The 22333-nt window shown below is 38.9% G+C and overlaps 1 long non-coding RNA gene across 4 annotated transcripts in view; it reads right to left on the bottom strand.

The window, feature by feature from the left end:
* Positions 1-22333, bottom strand: part of LOC136794497 (uncharacterized) — a 226922-nt gene that overhangs the window by 95247 nt on the left and 109342 nt on the right. For all 4 annotated transcript variants that reach the window (XR_010841366.1, XR_010841365.1, XR_010841367.1 and 1 more), the window contains 2 exons: positions 15504-15641; positions 12682-12738 (listed from right to left, as the gene is read on the bottom strand). This is a non-coding gene — a long non-coding RNA (uncharacterized lncRNA). The remainder of the gene's footprint in view (positions 1-12681; positions 12739-15503; positions 15642-22333) is intronic.

Here is a 22333-nt window from a genome sequence, read left to right as displayed (position 1 = left end):
CCTGCACTTATTTACCATACATCTCCCAAGAACAAATACTACTTGTCAAAAACTGTAAAATACATATTAAATTTGTTTCCATTGCTGGAATGTAAGCTCCTTCTCCATCCCTGTTATTAAAGCTTTATTAAAATCTATATTGCTCATGAATACTTGGGATAAAAGAATTCTTTTGGGGAAAGCTCAAAGAGGCATAACTCCACATGTGGATCAATATGGTGGGATAAATATTATGCATTTACTTAACCAGAAGTCTTTTTAGCCAAAAAAGGCAACAATATTAGGCCTCTAGATATTTGCAGAAATCTAGAGGGAAGGCTTTGAGCTACCATAAACTGCAGAATAAGAATCTAAACCAACTATAAATGTATCTCTGCTGGCCAGGGGAATATTAATTACAACTTTCACAAATAAGTTATATTATGTAATAGGATGTTTTAGCTGTATTATAGACTGAATGTTTGTGTCCTTCCAAAATTCATATTTTGGAAGCCCTACCACCCAACGTGATGATATTGGGAGACAGGGTCTTTGGGAGGTAATTAGGTTTAGATGAGGTCTTGAGGATGGAGCTTCCCTGATAAGATTAGTATCCTTATAAAAAGATTGCTCTCTTTCTCTCTCTCTTTCTCTCCCCTCCCCATGTGAACACACAGAGGAAAAAGACCATGTGAGCACACAAGATGAAGGTGGTATCTGAAAGATAAAAAGAAAGTCTTCATCAGAACCCAACCTTGCTGGCACCCTGATCTCAGGGACCCAGTCTCCAGAATTGTGAGAAAAAAATGCCTGTTGGTTTAGGCCCCCAGTCTATAGTATTTTGTTCTTGCAACCCAAGCAGAATAAGATAGAAACTGGAACTAAGAAGTGGGGTGGTGCTGTAACAAATATCTATAAATGTAGAAGTGGCTTTAGAACTTGTCGTGGGTAGAGGCTGAAAGAGTTTTGAGAGACATACTAGAAAATATAGAGATTGCTGTGAAGGGACTGCTAAACGTGATTCTGGTGAGAGCTAAGAAAAGAGCAGAGCTGTAGAGAAAACTTCCATCTTCTTAGGGAATACATAAATAATCATGAATAAAATGTTGGGAGAAATATGGTAAAAAGCCATTCTGGTAAAGTCTCAGATGGAAATGAGGAACATATTATTTTACAATGAAGGGAAGGCAATCCTTGTTACAAAGTGGCAAACAAGTTGGCTGAGTTGTATTCATGTTCCAGTGTTTCATTGAAAGCAGAACTTTTTAAAATTAATTTTTATTGGAGTATAGTTGCTTTACAATGTTGTGTTAGTTTCTGCTGTACAACAAAGTGAATCAGTTACACAAATACACATATCCACGCTTTTTTAGATTCTTCTCCCATATAGGTCATTACAGAGTACTTGACAGAGTTTTCTGTCCTATGCAGTAGGTTCTTATTAGTTATCTATTTAATTTATAGTAGTGTGTATATGTCAATCCCAATCTCCCAATTTTTCCCTCCCATCCCCCACCTTGGAACTATAAGTTTGTTTTCTATATCTATGACTCTATTTCTATTTGGTAAATAAGTTCATTTGTACCATTTTTTTAGATTCCACATATAAGCAAAAGAATATGTGGTACATATATACAATGGAATATTACTCAGTCATAGAAAAGAATAAAATAATGCCATTTGCAGCAACAAGGATGCAGCTAGAGATTGTCACACTGAATGAAGTAAGTCAGACAGAAGAAGCAGAACTTTTGAGTGATGAAAAATATAATTTATCTGAAGAGATTTCAAACAAAGTCTTAAAGGAGTAGTTTATTTCCTCCTGACTGATCACAGTAAAATGTGAGGATGGAGAAATGAATTTAATAAGGAATTGTTAAGTGAAAAGAACCAATACATAAAGATTTGGAAAATTCTCAGATTATCCATATTGCAGAGAATATCAAGAATGTGGCTGAACAAACATTTGATATAAAGTTTAGTATGGGTATGAACCACAGACCTAATCAGCCACTTCAGTGGAAACCCTGCCAATTTGAACTGAAGGGAATGTAAATAGGACAAAATAAAGTGTCCTAATCAGTTTGGGCTGCTAGAACAGAATACCATAGACTGGATGTCTTATAAACAACACAAATTTATTTCTCATGGTTCTAGAGGCTAGGAAGTTTAAGATCAAGTCACTGGCACATTCAGTGTCTGGTGAAGGCCCACTTCCTGATTCACAGACAGCTGTCTTTTCACTGTAACCTCATATGGCAGAAGGGGTGAGGTAGCCCTCTGTAGGGTCTCTTTTATAAGGACACTAATCTCATCATGAGGGCTCCACCATCATGACCTAATTACAAGGGCTTCAACTCCAAGTATATGATCACATTGGGGATTAAGTTTTAATATATGAATTTTGGGGAGATACAAATATTCAGTTTAGAGCATAAAGGAAAGCTGTCAGACTTCTTAGATCCTACAGGGCAAGATCAGAGAGCAGTTCAACTGCAAACATGCACTATTCTTCAAAACACTGGAAGAAACCCCCAAAACAACCCAAAGCTTATCAAGACTCTCTCCTGGGTTTCTAAGGGTAGAGACATCACCACAATTTCAACAGGTCAGAAGTCAGCCATCCTGGAGCTGCGGAGGTTGGGCTTCCTGAAGCTTTGTAGGCTTGACCCCAGCCCAGCAGAGTCCTGGAGGCATGACCCCCACCAGGCCACCTCAGTAGGTCCCTAAGACAGAGCATTGAACCCAAGATGATTGTTCTCCAGCCTTAAGATCTAATGGTTCCATATATATTTGTTAGACGAATCCAGGGGCAGGACAGGAATAAAGACACAGATGTAGAGAATGGACTTGAGGACACAGGGAGGAGGAAGAGTAAGCTGGGGTGAAGTGAGAGAGTGGCATGGATATATATACACTACCAAATGTAAAATAGATAGCTAGTGGGAAGCAGCCGCATAGCACAGGGAGATCAGCTCGTTCGGTGCTTTGTGGCCACCTAGAGGGGTGGGATAGGGATGGTGAGAGGGAGACGCAAGAGGGAGGAGATATGGAGATATATGTATATGTTAGCTGATTCACTTTGTTATACAGCAGAAACTAACACACCATTGTAAAGCAATTATACTCCAATAAAGATATTTTTTTAAGTTATTATAAAAAATTAAAAAATAAAAAGATCTAATGGTATTTGCATTGCTAGGTTTTAGCCTCTCTTGGGATCTATCACCCCTTTCCTCCTTCTGATTTCTCCTTTTTGGAATAATAAAGTCTATTCTATTCCTGTCCCATCATTGTATTTTGGATGCAATGTATTTTTGAAGTGCATAACTTACCCAGTTTCATAGGCTGGAGCGGAATTTTCCTTAAGGATGAATTAACCCTGGAGTCTCACTCATATCTGATTTAGATATACAATCAGCCCTCTGCATCTATGGGTTCTGTGTCCACAGATTTAACCAACTAAAGATCAAAAATATTCAAAGAACACTTTGCAGAAATCTTCAAAATGCAAAACTTCAATTTACTGTGTGCCAGCAATTATTTACATACCATTTACACAGTATTTACAACTTTTTACATAGCATGTACATTGTGTTAGGTATTATAAGTAATCTAGAGATGATTTAAAGTACATTGTGTTAGGTATTATAAGTAATCTAGAGATGATTTAAAGTATATAAGTGTAGGTTATATATCAACACTACACCATTTTATATAAGGGACTTGGATTTTGCTATTTGAGGGAGGTCCTGGAACCAATACACTTGGATATGGAGGAATGACTCTGCTGTGTGACACTTTGGACTTTACAGTTGATGATGGAACAAGTTTAGACTTTTAGAGCTGTTGAGGTGGAATGAATATACTTTGTATGTGAGAAGGACATGAATTTTGGGGGGCCAGGACAGAATGTGACAGACTGAAAGCGTGCCTCAAAAATTCATATGCTAAAACATTAACCCCCAGTGTGATGCTGTTCGTAGGTGACCTCTGGGAGGTAATTAGGTTTAGATGAAATAATGAAGAATGGATCCCCTATGATGGGATGAGAAAGAGACAGCCAAGCTTCCTCTGCCACCATGTGAGGATACAGTAAGAAGACAGCCGTCCACAAGCCAGAAAGAGGGCCTTACTCCTAGAGAACCAAATCTGCCAGCATCTTGATCTTGGATTTCCCAGCCTCCAGAACTGTGAGAAATAAATATTTGTTGTTTAAACCACCCATTCTGCGGTGTTCTGTTATAGTAGCCTAAGCTAAGACAAGTTGCATATAGCATGAAGTATAACCTCAAACTGGTTGAAACAATTAGCTTATTGATTATCTACCATTAATGGAAACCCAGAAGTATGGATACTATTTGTTCAGTTCAATCAGCTCAATTCTGTTATCAAGGATCCAGGTTCTTTCTGTCCCTCTACTCAACCATCCTCAATGTCAGCTTCATCCTAAAAAGTTATCTCCCATGATTTCAAGTTGGCCATCTTTGGCCATTAGAACTTCATGTTTGCTTTGTTCATATTGAACAAGAAAGAGAAAGACCTCTCCTACACTTGCAGAATAAATGTTCTTTCCTACAATCTGATTGGTCAAAATAAGTCATGTATAAACCCTTGAGTCACTGGTACTCTTCAAAGGAAGTCTATATGTTAAATAGCTTAGAGTAATGAGAACTCACCTTCCCTAGAATGGAGTCGGCTTTCCCTGAAGTATAAGACTGAGATGGATACCCAAACGAAGGTTCTATTAGAAGGGAGAAACAGGTGAATAAATGCCTGGTGGGCATTAACATTATCTACTGCACAGCAGTATATGCAACTCTTATTAGAGCCCAGTTTTATCTATGAATTCATGTTCTGGAGTTCACTAGGGCTTCCATTTTGCAGGCAATATTGAATAATTTGCCAAAAGAAAATAACTGCCTAAAAAGTTTACAGATATTAATATATCAATAAAAAGAGCCATCAAAATATCATGTTACACTACAGAGTATAATTACATGTTCACATAAATGACTTCAAGTTCCAAAATAATTTCTAGAAACTAAAACATTGTCACACTTATAAGTGTTCAGTTGAATATCAGAAGTCTATGGGGTTTATAGTAAATTATTTGCTGTTTTCAGCACCTCTGATCATAGTTTTTCAGTTAAATTTCTCCAGGTTATCCCAAAGTCAGTGCATGTACTTTTTTTTTTTTCTGTCTTCCTCAGGACAGTCTAACCTTGATTTTATCTAGCTATAGTGAATATAAAATATAACCATTATTAATGGACTCTCAAAATCCTAATCTCAACCCAGAATATGGGGAATATTATTTATGAGTCTGCCTGTAATCACTGATGACCTCAATCGGAATTTGAACTCAATAAAAGATTTGGTCTCGAATAGATAATACACCTTCACAGGATAAGTCAAAAGATTAAAAATAACCCAAGCAACAAAGTAAGAGAGTGGCATGGACATATATACCCTACCAAACGTAAAATAGATAGCTAGTGGGAAGCAGCTGCATAGCACAGGGAGATCAGCTCGGTGCTTTGTGTCCACCTAGAGGAGTGGGATAGGGAGTGTGGGAGGGAGACACAAGAGGAAGGGGATATGGGGACATATGTATAAGTATAACCAATTCACTTTGTTATAAAGCCGAAACTAACACACCATTGTAAAGCAATTATACTCCAATAAAGATATTTAAATAAATAAATAACCCAAGCAAACTAGGTTAAAATATAATGGCCATCATTTACACTGACCCTTTACATTGAGCTCTTGAGGCTCCTGCTCACTGAAATTATAAGTACTTTGATAATCTTCATGTTTTTTTCTCATCATTGTCTTTATGCAAGTTCCTATAATTAAGAGCTCGTACACCTTTCTTTTCATTCATTATCATACTTAAATTTAATTGAAAAAGTAATATCCTTACAATTTATAAATGGTCTTTTGACAGTACTTCACTGTAGTAAAGCAATTTCCTGGCTTTCATTAATGACCAGACTGAAATCTTTTAAAAATTGAACAAGGGATCTATTAAAATTACTATTCACCATCTGGGTCTCCTTGAAAGTTGTTTGAGGCCAAGCTATTATTTCTATAGAAGAAAAGAAAATGGATTAAGCTGGAAGCACCCAAAGGCCTATAACACACAATTATAAATTTTTTCTCATATAGGGCATGCACTTGATTAGCCTCTAGCAGTCAAAAATGTAAGGAATAGTGATAAATACTTAACAATCCAAGAGATAAGTCTTAGAAACAGAGGAAATAGGAGGGGTAGTAAAGATTATCTGAAAAGTGAAAAGGACTGACTGCATCTGTTTAAAAGTAATTTTAAGCCATCAAGCAGTCAATATTTTGAACACAACCATTCACTGATTGATTGTGTGACTCCAAGTGGTTATTTAACCAGGGCATTGTCAAAGCAGAGGCTGGAGAAGGCTCCCTGCTCTTGAGCCCCAGTATCAAAGCTTAATAGCTGTGTGACCTTGAACAAGTCACTTTACCTCTCTATTCATTATGTTCCTCACCTGCAAAATAGAGATAATAATAATTACAATAATTTCTTCATGATCATTTATAAGTACTAAACAAGGTAGTATATGTAAAGCACAATGCTTAGCACATTGTAAGCCCTTTCTACATGCCACCTATTATGATCAATTTGAAGAAAGAAATACATTGGTTATACATCGATGGAATTATTTTCAAATTATCTTTATTTTACAAAGACTATCTCAGTTTCTACAATCAACCAATAATAGAAATAAAGAGTAAAGTATATAGTACAGGAAGTGATACATGCTATATATAAAAATAAAATAGGAAACAAGATAAGGCAAGTCAGGGTGAAGGTAGAGGTTATAGTTTTAAGTAGGGTGGTCAGGGGAAGTTTCACTTTTGAGCAAAGACTTGAAGAAGGTTATGGAGAAAGCCATAAAAATACCTGGAGAAAGAGTGTTCCAGATAGATGGAATAGTCAGTGCAGTCATATTAGTTCCAGGAACAGCAAAGAGGCCAGTTTAGATGGAGGGGGGTAGAGATGGGGCGATAAGATTAGAGGGGAAACAGGGACCATGTCATACAGCCTGGGAGATCATGGTGAGAACTTGGCTTTTTCCCTAAGTGAGATGGGAAGCCACTAAATGGTTTCAAGCAGAGGAATAATATAATCAGACTCACATTTTAAAAGGATTCTGGTTGCTTTGTAAAGAATAGACTGCAGGGAAGCGAAGGTGGAAGCAGGGAAATTAGGTTTTTGCAGTATTTCAGGCAAAAGATCATGGTAGCTCATATCACAATGACAACAGTGGAGGTAGTGAGAAATGGAAGAGCCATAAGTATTTTCTGATGGATTGAATTTGGAGTGTGAGATAAAGAGAGGCATCAAGCAAGACAGGTTTTCTGTCCTTAGCAGTTTGAAAGGTAAATTTGTCATCAGCTGAGATTAAGAAGATGATGAAAGAAATTTTCACATATTGAGGTATGGTGAGGTCATTCTGGCTTATACATGATTTAACTTAAACTTTGTGCTAACTAGAACAGCCTGTTTAGTGGCATATTAAACATACATTGTACATCTGCTTTAACCTTTGAAGAAAAAATGCATTTGAAAAAAAATCAAAATGGAATAACTATGGTTCAGGCATTCAAAATGGAGTCAGACGGCCACTGAGGATATGGTTTCAGACATGTTCCTGCATCACTGAAAACCTGAATTTTCTGAACTCTATCAAACTTAAGGACACCACCAGCCATTCTCAAAACAATATCTGCTAGCAGCTACCAGCTGCAACCTTATGGTCTCAAGGTCTCCCCTTATAACTATGCAACCATTTCAGACCCCAACTAATCCTTGCTTAGCAAGCATCCTTACTTCTTGCCAGTCCCAATCTTAATTCTTGACAAATGAACTTATGTAATTTTGCAGTTTCTTCCTTTGTAAGCCTGCCCAATTTGTAGTCTTGCAGAACACAACTCAAGTACTTCTTGAATCTATGTGTCCCAGGCTATCATCCTCAGTTTGGCTCAAATAAAACTCTCTTCTATTGTTATTATAGATTGGATATTGACTATCTTCATTGACAGAGGTCATAGGTGGAGCAGGTTTGGGGGAATGGAGGAGAAATCAGCTATTCAGTTTTAGTCATGCATGCTAAATTCAAAATGGCTAGTAGATATCAAAGTGGACATTTGACAGTCTGATATAATTCTGGTATGTTTAACAGATACAAATTTGGTAGTCATCAGATGTGGTATCTACTGCCAGAGAGTGAATATAGACAAAGAAGATGACCAAGGACTGAGCCCTAAAGCCCTCCAACACTGATAGATCGGGAACAAGAGAAGGACAGATCAAAGCAAAAAGCGTCCCTTCACTAAGAAGGAACAAAAAGTGAAGTACTAGAAAAGCCATGAAAATGTGATTCTTAGAACATAAGTGAAGAAATTCTATTGAAGAGGAAGGCACAAGCAATTGTATAAATTCTGTTAGTAGGTCAAGTAAGATGAAGACTGTGACCTGACCATTGGATTCAGCAATGTGGAGGTCATGTGTGACCCCAACAAGAGCAGTTTTGAAGATGTGGTGGGGACAGAGTCTGATATGGGTGAGTTAAGAGAGAATGAGAGGTAAGGAGTTGAAGGCAGCAAGTGTAGACAAATATTTCTAGCACTTTATTAATCATAAATGCTCCAAACAACCCTGGAAGGTAATAGTGTGTGTTTGTCTTACAGATATGGAAACCAAAGTTGAGAGAATATAAAGATTCAGCCCCAAATGAAAAAGCTAGAAAGGAAAAACTGAGATCTAAACACAGATGTCTAATTCCAAGGATATAGTTCTTATTTGGTCCATGTATTCTGCAAACATACATGAGTGCCCACTATGTATATGATACATAGTACAGATAAATGTTTATCTGCACAGTTATCTAGACAGTGTTTCTCAGAATAGTCCTAGGACAACCTGCATCAGAATTAACCAGCAGGCATCTTAAAATTTCAGATTCCTGAACTTTATCCTAGACTCATTGAATCACTCTCTGGGGGTTTTAGCACTCCAAGGGATTCTTATACCCACCAAAGTCTGAGTTGCTCATCTAGTGAAATATGGTTTTTTCTCCTAAAAATGCAATTAAAATACATATAATTGTTAAAATTTCTCCACCTTTTGTCCTTCATATATCTCATTGCAATGGATGAAAATCCACTTGACAACTCATCCCCCAAAAATATTCTCTTTTGTAACACTTTTCATAACTAAATAAATTTCACTTGAATAATAAACCCTACTATTTTTCTATTTAAACCTCTCAATGAGATTTTCCAGAATTTGGGATAATCCCACATGTTGTATTTTTTCCCCTTAAGGTCGGGGGTTTTTTTCATGGCAACTTAATCTGGAAAGAACCTACTCTTTATATAAAATTGCTGTGTTTAACAAAGGATATGAACTTGAGTTTTGAACTTCAGTATTTTTCTGTGAAGGGAGAATGCACTATGCATTGTATGTTTCACATCACTCACCACTTATGCTGTTGATTGAGACAGTAGTTCCACTGGAGCTTCTGAAAAATCACCCCATTGTAGGCACTTGATCTCCCTTTTCTAATAATTCAGGAACATTAGTTTGCTGCACCTATTCAGATAATGCTTTATTTTGTACCAGTTCTTTGCTTTCTATCCAGAAACAGCTGCTCTATCTCCTGTGACACAGGATGTAATAAAATGGAATAAATGGAGTAGAGTATTTTGATAGATTAATCACTGTGGGGTGTGCAGCATTCACAGCACTCATGGTGAAAAGGAAGAGATTATACCAGAATGACATCTGTTTTCTTCCATGTAAATTGCTAGACTTTGAATCTGCTGTTATTTAGCAGAGTGTAGATTTAATTATTAGGATTGCATAACCACTGGGGAAAGCACAGGATTTTATTGATAGCTTTCCACCTACGATAACTGCAGAATAAATTAACTGCTATTGTCTCCGCAGAATAAAGCTTAAAAAGTTAAACCTAGAGGGATGTGTCATTTCTTATTCTTAAAGTGCATCTGAACTGGTTGTGTTGATACCTATGTATCAATAAAATTCCAACAAATGTTTGTAAGAGTTTGACAATTATTTTCTCCACAGGCTGCAGCTAAAGACCCATTTTCACTAAAATATTTCAGAGATGCTTATTGGTCCACCATCTATAACAGTGAAGATCTTTTCTGGACTCACAAGACTTTTATAGGTTTATCTACAGTTTGGGTTAAAAGAACCCTTAGAGATTATCTGCTACTGTCCATTCATTTGACACTTGAGGAAACTAAGGAGGAAAGAAATATAATCTCTACTAAGCAAATGCCAATTTATTCCTCAATTTGCTGACTCTTATTTCAGTGCTCAGTGCACAGTTTGGTTAGGAGGCAAGGGACTCAGATCTGTTTACAGGCTCTTCATAGAGTGCCCGAGGCTTGTCCTCCTCCAACCCCCCCATCTAAATAAAATCTGCTGTCCTCTAAGGATGCTGCTTTGCATGCAGCCAATTCAAGTGGCATCTTTCCTCCCCTACACCACTTATCTCATTGGGTCTGGAGGTGGTGAGGCCGTCCACTTTATTCCCTGTTGCCACTTGAGAATCATTATCTCTGCCCCTCCTTAACACACTTCAGCTATTTTGAAGCTCAATCCATTAAACTATGGCACCACCTGTCCTTCCTTGTTTCATTCACATCCACACTTCCAGTTCATCCCCTTGATCACTGAAGGATTTAGCACCTGTCTTACTGTGTCCTTCTACAGAAATATTCTTATCAAAAATATTTAATACCTTTTTAATACCTTTTGCTCCTTTTTTAATACTATCATGGACAAGGAGAATTTTCAAAATATTTAACTAGTATGGAAAGGGACCAATCAGCAGTAAAAGACTGGTACACCTGTTGTATGGTCAGGTCCCCCACAAGATGGCTGTTCTCTTGCTCTTGGTACATCTCCTGTCTGACCAGTTCCTGCTTCACCCACACCCTACTCACCTGACTGATCTTCCCTCTTAATCATAGAACTTAATCAGTAAATGCCTACTCACTTGCCCCCGGGCCCGAGCTAATGATTGTTCTAAACTTTAGATCAGAACATCTCCACCATGAGAGTTTATCAAAGGGAGTGGTGAGGGGTGTGCTCAGCTTCCGCATGCTCCTCTGCTGGTTTCCTTGGTAACCAACAGCCAACCTGACATCAATTGTCAATTCTCTCTATAACTGGTAACACCCCACTCCGCCCCAATGCTGGAGCAAAGACTGCTGCCATGTACTGCCCACCATCTGCCACACACTGAGGGGTATTGCTCCAGGACATTGCTTCAGACATATAAGATCCCCCTGTCCATTAAACCATTGATGTCTCTGTCGCTGAATCCAGGCTGTTTCTTCAGTCTTGAGGCTGGGCAAGGACAGGGCTTGCAGGCTTGCGGGGTGCAGCCCAACCTCTGTGTCTACTAGCTGACTATCAGTTCTGCACATAGACGGTTCTTGCAGTCCCCTGGACTCTCAGTTGCCAAATCCACTTCTTGTCACTCCTCTTATATATCCCTTTATCAGACAGGCCTTCTCTGACTAGTCCATATAAATTAACAACACCTCCCAGAATGGCCACTCTCTAATTGTTTACCTTTTTCCAAAGCACACCTTACATGTAATACATTTATTAGTTTACTGGTATATTGTCTTTTTCTTCTTACTAGAATGAAATCTACATGAGAACATGGGCTTTGTTTTTTTCCCCTGCTATCCAGTGCCTAGATCAGTGGCTGATACATAATTGGTGCTCAGAAAATCTTTGTTGAAAAATAATGTTGGACCAAAAGTAGGAGTTTTAGATACAAAATTACCAGATTTCCACTTTGTACTATTTAGCTTCTGAATGTGAATTAGTCCTTCAATATAATCGCAAATGAATCAGTAAATAACATAGTTCCTCTTACTTTGGAAAGGAATGAATTTAATTCAGGTATTCTAGTATACACAAAATTCTCAGCATCCACCAATATCTATGTCTATCTGTGCTTGCTAAAAATGAGGCACTTTAAATCTTATGGAATAAAGTAGTTCATGAAACATCACAGGTGATATCTTGGTCATCATATAGACAAACTTGTAGAAATAACATCATTTCAAACTAGGATGGTAGGAATATATAAATGAAAAATAAGATTCAGTCAGTGAAAGCAACACTAAATTTCTGCCTCTGTCATGCATAAGTTTCCTGTCTTCTAGAAAATAGCATTAGGAGAAGAACAATTCATTCATTCATTTGGGAATTTGTCACATAAAATAGAATATATGGCATGAATTGCAGCAAGGGGCACATTATTCTAAAATTTTCTAACAAGCAAGCCAAGTTTGCCAGATACTAAATTAGCATTTAGTCATTTGTCCTATGAGGAAAATGCAAAATTATTTATTTATATCTCTTACAATTTTTCTTGGTTAAAGTTATATCTGCATAATCAGCAGTGTGCTAGAAGAGGAAGGAAATAATGCTTATGGCATCTGCCATAAAAAGAAGCTATTAAAATGACAATGTTACTGATTTCTTGAATGTTGAGAATAAGTACTCCGTGAAAAAATCATTGTGCAATAACAGGTGAAACTGGAGAGTTTTATTAATAGAGCCCTCACAGTTATGATTCCCTGGACCAGAAGACAGTTTACCTCTGACAAAAGGGTTGTCATCTCTGACTATGAGCCCAAGCAACAGCCACGCTTGACCTGAAAGCGGAGAACACAGTACAAATGAGATGAGGGGTGAGCACTTACCTTAACCTTTCAACAAATTCCCATTAAAAGGAGAAAAATAGAGAACAAATTCCAAACTGATGGCAAAGTTTGGAATTATTTCCTGTAATAGATTCATGTTCAACATGTCAATTGTGTTTTAATTTACAAATGATACTCAGTGGTGATTTTTATCTAATAAAAAATTGTGACCCACTACAAGCACCCTGTAAAATTTTCATACATTACCATTTATAATTTTTGCCAAGTTTTGCTCTAAATCTTATTTCTTCATAATGAATTTTTTTTCTTTTTATTTACATATTTTTAAAAATTTATTTTCTGGTTCTTGGGCAGCCAAATCTCTCCCCACGTCTCAGCCTGAATGGAGTCACATCCCCTGACTCCTGAACCACTCACTAGCATTCACTGTTCCTCTTTATAGACCAACCAGACCAACTCTGGAGTTGGGGCAGAGTCAGCTTTCCTCAAAGCATATGGTTTTTTGGAACCAGGATAGACACATGGACCAAACTGAGTATCCATGCGGAGCAGATGTGGACAAAAAAAACTATTCTCACTACAGTAATTGAATCTAAAGAACCAAAGTCAAAATGTGAAGGCTGGTTTTCAAACACACTCTTTGTGACTTAGACTATCACCACACAATGTCAAAATAACCTGGAATTCTTTTAAGTATTCACATCGCCATTTAGTCAAACTTAAGGAGAAACTTAAGTTTCTCCTCACTGATCTCCTACAAGGACATCAGAAAAGTCAACTTCATATAGTGGGACTTGATATCAACCAAAATGTATCGAATCCCAGCTCTGCCAGTTAACATCTGCATAACCTTGGGCAAGCCATTTAACTTCTCTAAGTGTTCATGATTATCAGGTGTAAGATGCCCATGATAGCGCCAACTACACGGAGTAGTTTGAAGTTTGAATCAGATAAAGTAAATATAACATTCTAGAATACACCTCAGTACTTTATCTAATTATAATATAGAATAAGTGCTCAACAACTCTTACTGAATAGGTCATTTTAAAAAGAGAATACCTTTAATCTGAGAAAAGAAAAAAGATGGTGGGGAAATGCAAAGCCAAATACTGGTATAACGGGCTTGGAGATTTTAACGGGATGGGGGCCCCAGATGATTAATAAGCGCTATATTAAAACAGCTCCACAATTGATAACAACCAATAGTTACTAAGCCTTTGCTATAAGCCAGGCAGAGTGCTAAGCACCTTACATACACTGTCATATTTAATCCTCCCAACAACTTTATTTACAAAGAAGGGAACAGAGACATTAAATGCTTTGCTGAGGCCTCAAGCCGGTTCAGCGGCAGAGTGGAATCTGACTTTAATTCCTTCGAGGAAGCTCTGCTCTTCACCACTACTAATTACTACTTTATTCTGCCTCTGTAAATGCAGGTTGTTGCATCCCCATTGGGGTTTCAAGTCTGATTCTCCTTGTACAAGCAGGTACCCCCAGTCACTTTATTGACAAAGAAGTATACAAGTGTGCACGTGGGTGCAGGAAGCCCATCCTCAGCTCTTTTAAGCTGCAACTGGTAAAGTGGAGGGAAGGTAGGGCAAATGTTCAATATAAAGGCTTACAACAATGTGCTGCCCAGAGGGTTCTGTCTAAATAATAGGAAGGATGCTCCAAATAGCTGGGTTCCAAGGGAGCACACATTTCCTCTTTGGCCCTGACAACCTACTTCCCAGAAGGACGAACAAAGAGAAATTTTCAGCTTTGGATTTTCAAAAATATCTTTCTAATCACATAAGATTGAAATCTAGGAAGCTCTCTCCCTCAGCCCACATGCCTTAACAGTCGTCATGCCCTGTTCTTCCTTCATAATTTATCGCTAATCTATCCTGGCCTTTTTAGTTCTCTCACAACGTCTCTAGGTGCCCCTTCCCTACCTCATGTTTACTTCACACTGTGGTGATGGGGGTGTCACTGAACTATGTCCCAGCTCAGGTGTCTCCAATTTATCTACAGCAGCTGCCCCCCACCTTTGCCTAATATAAGTTCAGGAAAGTATCCCCATCACATGCGTGCCAGGTAAGCAGGTATACCCCCTTTGGGTTTATAGGCTTCTTGGGACATGAATGGTGGGCATTGTCATATGAGGCTGGGCAAAATTTCCCCCACCTGGGCAGACTGCAGTGCTGCTGCAACCTATGAGGATGGTCTTTCCTCTGCAAGGAAACTGAGAAGCAGCCATCACAGGCTCTGGGGTGATACTGCTGGTGATGAGTCAGCAACCTGAGACGCCAAGGCACCAGAACAATGGCCCTGGCAGGATCCTCTAGGGTCGTTCACCTGATTCACCAGAGGGAAAGAGACCCCTTAAAACTGGTTTCCTGGATCCATCTTCCCATCGCCTTTCTACTTCCTCCTTCTCTTGTCCATTCTCTTCTCTTCTCATCCCAAAGAAAAGCCTTAGTCCCTTCTTTTTCTTCAACTGGTAACCCATGAAAATCAAAGCAAAAATTACTGGAAACCAAAAACTCCCTTACCTTTTTTTTTGCCGTTTTTTTTTTTTTTGCAGGCCTCTCACTGTTGTGGCCTCTCCCATTGCGGAGCACAGGCTCCAGACGCCCAGGCCCAGCGGCCATGGCTCACGGGCCCAGCCGCTCAGCGGCATGCGGGATCCTCCCGGACCGGGGCACGAACCCGTGTCCCCTGCATGGGCAGGCGGACTCTCAACCACTGCGCCACCAGGGAAGCCCCTCCCTTACCTTTTCATTGAGGGCCTGGATGACTTAATCTTCAAAAACTCCTTGGAAGGGAGAAAATATTTTCATTCCATTTTTTGTTTGTTTTTTGGAAGGAGTGATGTCCTCTTCCTTTTAGTGGTTTGGAAGCCTTCTTTCATTCTAATGTAGAAGAAAAAGGGAAAAAATCCAATAGTTAAGGTTCCACAGTAAAATAGTCTAACTACTGACTTCCCATTACACGGCATTTGCCATGCCCTCCTGACTTTTCTTGCTTCACGTTTTCCCATTGCAATCCTCTCCACTTACCACTGTTTCCAAAATTCCACTGACTAATAACTCTTATAAACCTGCTTTGGTCTTTATCTCATTAAATTTCCTCCTCCTTAAACCTTGTGGTTTCTTGACTTCGGTAACAACACACACTCTTGGAAATCTACTGGCATCTCTGGAGGCTATTTTTCAGTTTCCTTTACAGGCAATTCTTTCTCTATCCATCTTTCAAGTATTAGAGTCTCAAGAATTTCATTCTGTTTCCACTTGTCTTTTAACTCTACACACTTCCCCCGGGTAATTTTATCTATTCCCATATTTTGATAACACCCTAGTACATTTCTGCAGCCCAATCTTTTCCTGAGCTACAGACTCACCTATCTGACTACCTGTAAGCATCTCCACTTTGCTGCACCATGGACACCTAAAATTCAATCTTGTCCAAAATTGAAGTCAATATTGCTTCACCAACCTCCTACCTCTAGATACAGCACTGCCAACTCAGTTGCTCAGGGATCTATCCTGGGCACAGTACTTAGCCCTTCACCTCCCCCAGTCCTCCAAATTTCAAGCAAATACCAGTCACTTTTCTCTATACCACAGCATCCCAGTTTAGGCCCCCTCAGGATTATTACTATAGTCTCCCTACCCATCTCCCTGCCTCCTATTGAAATCACCTTCCATGTTCTAATTAGCCATTTTTCTAAGATCCATATCTGATTTGTCACTTTCCTGCTTGCAGTAGTGGATCCCCCCCCCCTTCCCTGCTCTCAGGACTCAGGTCCAAAATTTACAAAGTCCTTCATAATCTGACCCCTACCTAGCAGTTCTTAAGTTCATAGGTAACCCAAAGAAAGACACATTGGTACAAATTAGAAAAGACATTCCTTTATCAGAGTAGAGGCAGCCTCTTGCTAGGGTGTAAGGCTTGGTGAGGGGAGTGTAGGTTGGATTTCTACATTCATGTCCACCCTGTGTTTTTGTACAGAGCCAGCCTCCATAGCATGTGATGGCCTAGTTACCTAATCTCCTGGACTCATTCTCCAGATGTGCCACTTTTTCATCTTCATTTTTGTGCATAGCACCCCTCTTTAATGTCCCACCTCCTCCAAGTAAATCCTCTTCACTTCAATTCATAATCCACTTTCTCTAGGCAGTCATCCTTTCCCTTTAGTATGTTCTCATGGAACCCCACACTTTCACCACTACCAGCCGAATCAGAGTTGTGTCACTGTGTCACCTAAAAACTGGGTTCACCTCTTGGTGGATGTTGTTGAGCCAGAAGACACAAGTAAGTCAAAGATCAGGAGAAGGAAAGATTTATTACTGGCAGCAAGTAAGGAGAACACTGGATCATTCCCAAAGCAGTGTTTCCCTGAACAGCAAAATTGGGGAATTTTTAAGCTAAGGGTACATGCATATTCATGAGGGGGCCTGAGCAGGAGAATTCAGCATAGAATTGGGGCAAAGGGTGACAGTCAGTCCAAGCTTTAGTTGATTGAAGTCACAAGGGTCAGAAAAGGTCAACATCATCATTCCTTAGGTTCCAGTTGATCTGGTGGTTGAGTGCTCAGATGGGTATTTAAATTCTGCAAAACAGCTCAAGAAAGTGCTTCAGGCTAATCTTTACCATTGAAACAGAACTGGGAGTCTTTACAACTGATTTATTATCTTTGCTATTGTTACTTCTCTTGCCTGATAACAGTTCTTCTTCTTTTGTTCCCTTAAGGTCATTATTACTGAGACCTATTCAAGAGAAAGCATTGTGGCCATGCTTAGATCCCAAAATGGCTTAGGCCCAAAAATGGCTTCTCTTATGTCAAGAAAACCATGCCTGGTTCTCATTCTCTGGGGACACCACCTTATCTGCTTATAATTATGAGTTTGTAAAATTCATTACAAATTGTAATGCTAAATTATAAATTCTGGGAGGGCAAGGATCATGTCTGTCTTATTTACCTTTTTATTCCTGGTTCTAAGCAGATGGCTGGCCCCTAGTAGAAACTCAATAAATGTTAGATGGATCTAAGTCTTGCGTTCTGAAATTACTCCAAAAACAAATCCCAGATTTAATTTCAATTCATCCTGACTTTAAATTATAGGTCATAAAGACTTTTTAATAGAGACTGTAGCCAAATCAAAAAATAATAATGGAGAACCAGACCCTCGAAAAGATTGAACTCCTGGTAAAAAAATAGAAATATTTGAAGGGTAGTAAAGTTGACACAGATAAATGTTTTTATTTAAATATCCAAGGGTTCTGACTGCCAAAGCCTGTAGCTCTATTTGTTTCTCATTTCTTTCTCAAAAGCTAACATTTAGTTCTTAAAGTTTTTCCTTGAAACAAAATGTTAACTTTCTATATAATTTCAAATGTGATTATTGATTTGGTCAAACTAGGATATATTCTGCTCTTTCTAAGGCATGTTGTGAAAATGACTAAATGTCTATATGTCTTGTCTGCTTAGAAAACAGACATGACAGCTAAACTTTTAAAAAATTCCTGTGGGTTCCTCCTGGTTTTTTGATCCCTTTGGCCAGATCTGGATCATTTGTAATGGAGATTTTGCACAGATTTCACAAACTTTACTAATCTCTTCCACAAAAGGATAACCTTGGGGCATTCAGGTTGACAAGTGGAATTTCAATGTTTCTTAGAATTTATTTAAGAAACCATGAATAGTAGCAGTGAATCCTAAAGTGTTAGAATTATTTTTCTAGGAAAACTTTCTGGAGAAAAACAAGATCTCAGAGGATAGGGTGTGGATGTTTTAAATGAAATACATGGAGATACAAAAGGCAGCAGAGAGTGTTGCCAAGAGTAAGTGGTAGACACGTGAAGATTAACTCAAAATGGATTAGAGACTTAAATGTAAGATCTGAAACCATGAAACTCCTAGAAGAAAACAAAGGAAAAATGCTCCCTGACATGGATCTTGGCAAGGACTTTCTGGATATGACACCTAAAGCACAAGTGCCAAAACCAAAAATAAACAAGAGGGATTATATCAAGCTAAAAAGCTCCTGCACAGCAAAAGAAACAATCAGCAAAATGAAAAGACAATCTATGAAATGAGAGAAAACATTTACAAACTAGATCTGATAAGGGGTTGATATCCAAAATATATAAAGAACTCATACAACTAAATAACAAAAAAGTAAATAATCCAATTTTAGAATAGTCAAAAGACCTGGATAGGACTTTTCCAAAGAAGATATACTAATGGCCAACAGGTTTATGAAAATGTGCCCAACATCACTAGTCATTAGGGAAATGCAAATCAAAACTACAGTGAGATAATACCTCATGCCTGTTAGAATGGCCATTATCAAAAATTATCAATAACAAATGCAGACAAGGATGTGGAGAAAGGGGAATGCTTGTACACTGTTTGTGGTATTGTAAACCAGTACAGCCACTATGGAAAATAGTATGGAGGATGCTCAAACAATTAAAAATAAAACTACCATATGATTCAGCAATTCCACATCTGGGAATATATACAAAGGGAATGAAAACACTAACTCAAAAAGATATCTGCATCCCCACATTTATAGCCAAGACATAGAAATAACCTAAATATCCACCAGTGGATAAATAGATAAAGGAGTTTTGAGATACTCTCTCTCTCTCTCTCTCTCTCTCTCTCTCTCTCTCTCTCTCTCTCTCTCTCTCTCTCTCTCTCTTTCTCACACACACACACACACACACACACACACACACACACACGCATAATGGAATATTATTCAGTCACATAAAATGAGAAAATCCTGTCATTTGCAACAACATGGATGGACCTTGAGAGCATTATGCTAAGTGAAGTAAGTCAGACAGAGAAGGATAAATACTGTATGATCTCACTTATATGTGAAATCTTAAAAAGAAAACATAGAAAAAGAGATCAGATTTGTGGTTACCGGAGGTGGAGATGGGAAGTAGGGGAATTGGAGGAAGGCAGTCAAGAAGTACAAACTACCAGTTATAAGATAAATAAGTACTAGGTATGTAATGAACAACATGACAATTATAGTTAACACTGCCATGTGATAGTAAATTCTGAGATTTCTCATCACAAGAAAAATTTCTTTTAATTTTTCTTTTTATTTTATCTATATGAGAGGATGGATGCTAACTAAACTTACTACTATAGTAATTTCACAGTATATATGTCAAACCATTCTTCTTTATACCTTAAATTTATACAGTGATGTATGTCAATTATATCTCTATAAAACTGGGGGAAAAAAAGGGAAAGTAGGGCTTCCCTGGTGGCGCAGTGGTTGAGAATCCGCCTGCCGATGCAGGAGTCACGGGTTCGTGCCCTGGTCCGGGAAGATCCCACATGCCGCGGAGCAACTACGCCCGTGAGCCATGGCCGCTAGGCCTGTGCGTCCGGAGCCTGTGCTCCGCAACGGGAGAGGCCACAACAGTGAGAGGCCCGCATACCGCAAAAAAAAAAAAAAAAAAAAAAAGGGAAAGTAGTGACTCTGTTTATTTACTCACCAACTTTTATTGATTGTCTACTATGTGCCAGGCATTACATTTGCTGATTGGAGGATATAGTGGTAACCATATAGACAGGTTCCTGACCTAACGGAGGTTACATTCCATTGGGGCAGACAGGAAAGAAAGTAATTCTACTGCTGGTGGGACATTTCCTGTGATCAGATTGCTCACATCCCAGTGGATATGAAGAAAATACTAGAAGATTGTGTCTCTGAGCTCCTTTTTCTCTGTCGTGTTCTGATTATTGACTCTAATTCTGCCCTGTCCAGTTGGGATGCCACTCAGATGGGCAGGCATTATTCTCATTAGGACTCAGGTCTTAGAATCTTATAGGTGGTGAGACTTGGCAAAGTGGATTTTCATCTAGTGAGCCAAGAGTGTAAAGAGGCCAACTGCCTCTTGGGGTCAGGAGACCCAGCATATTCATCCTCTGCTTTCCCAGTCCTCATCCTTAAGTTCCATCATTGCTTTCCACCTGGTCTTCGGCCCACAAAAGATTAGAGTTTGGGAAGCCTATACAATTCTCTTTGCGCAGACTTCAACATAGCCTGAAGCTTCAACCACATAAGGTCACTGCAAGTCTGAGTGCTGCCTGCCTCAGGAGAGACATGTAGCTAGTCACAGAAATTATGATTACAGTTGAGGTGAAGGGGAATAAACATCTCCATTTCCCAGAATCTCTGTATATTCTAAATTATAAATCTTTAACAAAGTGGATTTTGACCAGGCATTGTGGAAAAGTCATGTGATTGAAAATCATAGTTACTATGAATTAAACAATAGTTATGTTTCAGCAATTACAATTGCTTCCTATTCTGACACTAATCAACTGGCCGTATTATCAAAACAATATCATGCATCTCCCCATAAGCTTTCCTCTATATATAAAGAGACTGAAGTAGAAGACCTCTAGAACCTGCTTCTAAGATTCCATAGAGTGATCCTCTAGCACTCTTCAGAAAAGTCAAACTCTTTAGCTGGTTATAATTCTATAAAATCTGATCCCAAATTTCTTCTCTGGCTGTGTCTTTCTAACTCTACTGAGTAACCCTCTACTGTAGCAAAACTGGCAGATGCTGACTCTACTTCACAGGATTTGCACACCTAATTCCCTTCTTGGAATTCTTTCCTGCCTTCCATTCCTCTGGAGTATGCACTGTTGGGAAAGGCAGTCCTCCACAGGCCCTGAGAGTCCATGTGCACTATTTATGAGTATGCCAAACTTCAAGGACAATGCAACCTACCACATGCATAGCATCTATCTGGGCTCATCGCCTCTCCGTCTGGGATTTGGAGACAGGGGAACAGGATAATTTTTTCCCATGCTGTGAGATTTAAGCTGTCTTGCTCTCATCCATTTTCTAATAATTTATGGAGTGGTGGCAGGTTCACTCCTTACCATCCTCTGTGAGTTTGAAGTTCTTCCCTGACATGTACATTCATAAAGACCAAAGTGAAATTCTATCTCACAAACACCCCAAAATCTAAAGACTTCACCATCATCCTCTGAGTATCTATGTGTTAAAGCTAAAAAAAAAAAAAAAGAATTGACTACAGGGAAACCAAGGAAACGGAGAGATTACCATGGCTCCAGTTCTAATCCTCAGCTTTGAAAAGTGCGGAACATTTATTACAACCTTGCTGCAGGGTTGATTAGGTGCAGGGAAAATGACTCCAGCAAACCAAACTCACAACTGACTGAAGTATAAACAGAGACCCAGGGCTTCCCTGGTGGCGCAGTGGTTGAGAGTCCGCCTGCCAATGCAGGGGATACGGGTACGTGCCCCAGTCTGGGAAGGTCCCACATGCCGCGCAGCAGCTGGGCCTGTGAGCCATGGCCGCTAAGCCTGTGCGTCCGGAGCCTGTGCTCCACAATGGGAGAGGCCACAACAGTGAGAGGCCCGCCTACTGAAAAAAAAAAAAAAAAAAAAACAGGGACCCAATTTGTTCATTTTCAGTGAGAAAGATAACTCTTATTTTCATCTGAAATGTGTTTGTCAGTATGACAAAACATCCTTTTGCCACAGCAGATCTATTTGAGAAACAAAATTACAGACTCAAGATTTCTTGGTGA

This window comes from Kogia breviceps, chromosome 7, assembly GCF_026419965.1.
Source record: "Kogia breviceps isolate mKogBre1 chromosome 7, mKogBre1 haplotype 1, whole genome shotgun sequence".
In the NCBI taxonomy this organism is placed as follows: Eukaryota; Metazoa; Chordata; class Mammalia; order Artiodactyla; family Physeteridae; genus Kogia; species Kogia breviceps.
Note: the sequence above shows the minus strand (reverse complement) of the source record. Positions and strands in the feature narration are given on the sequence as shown.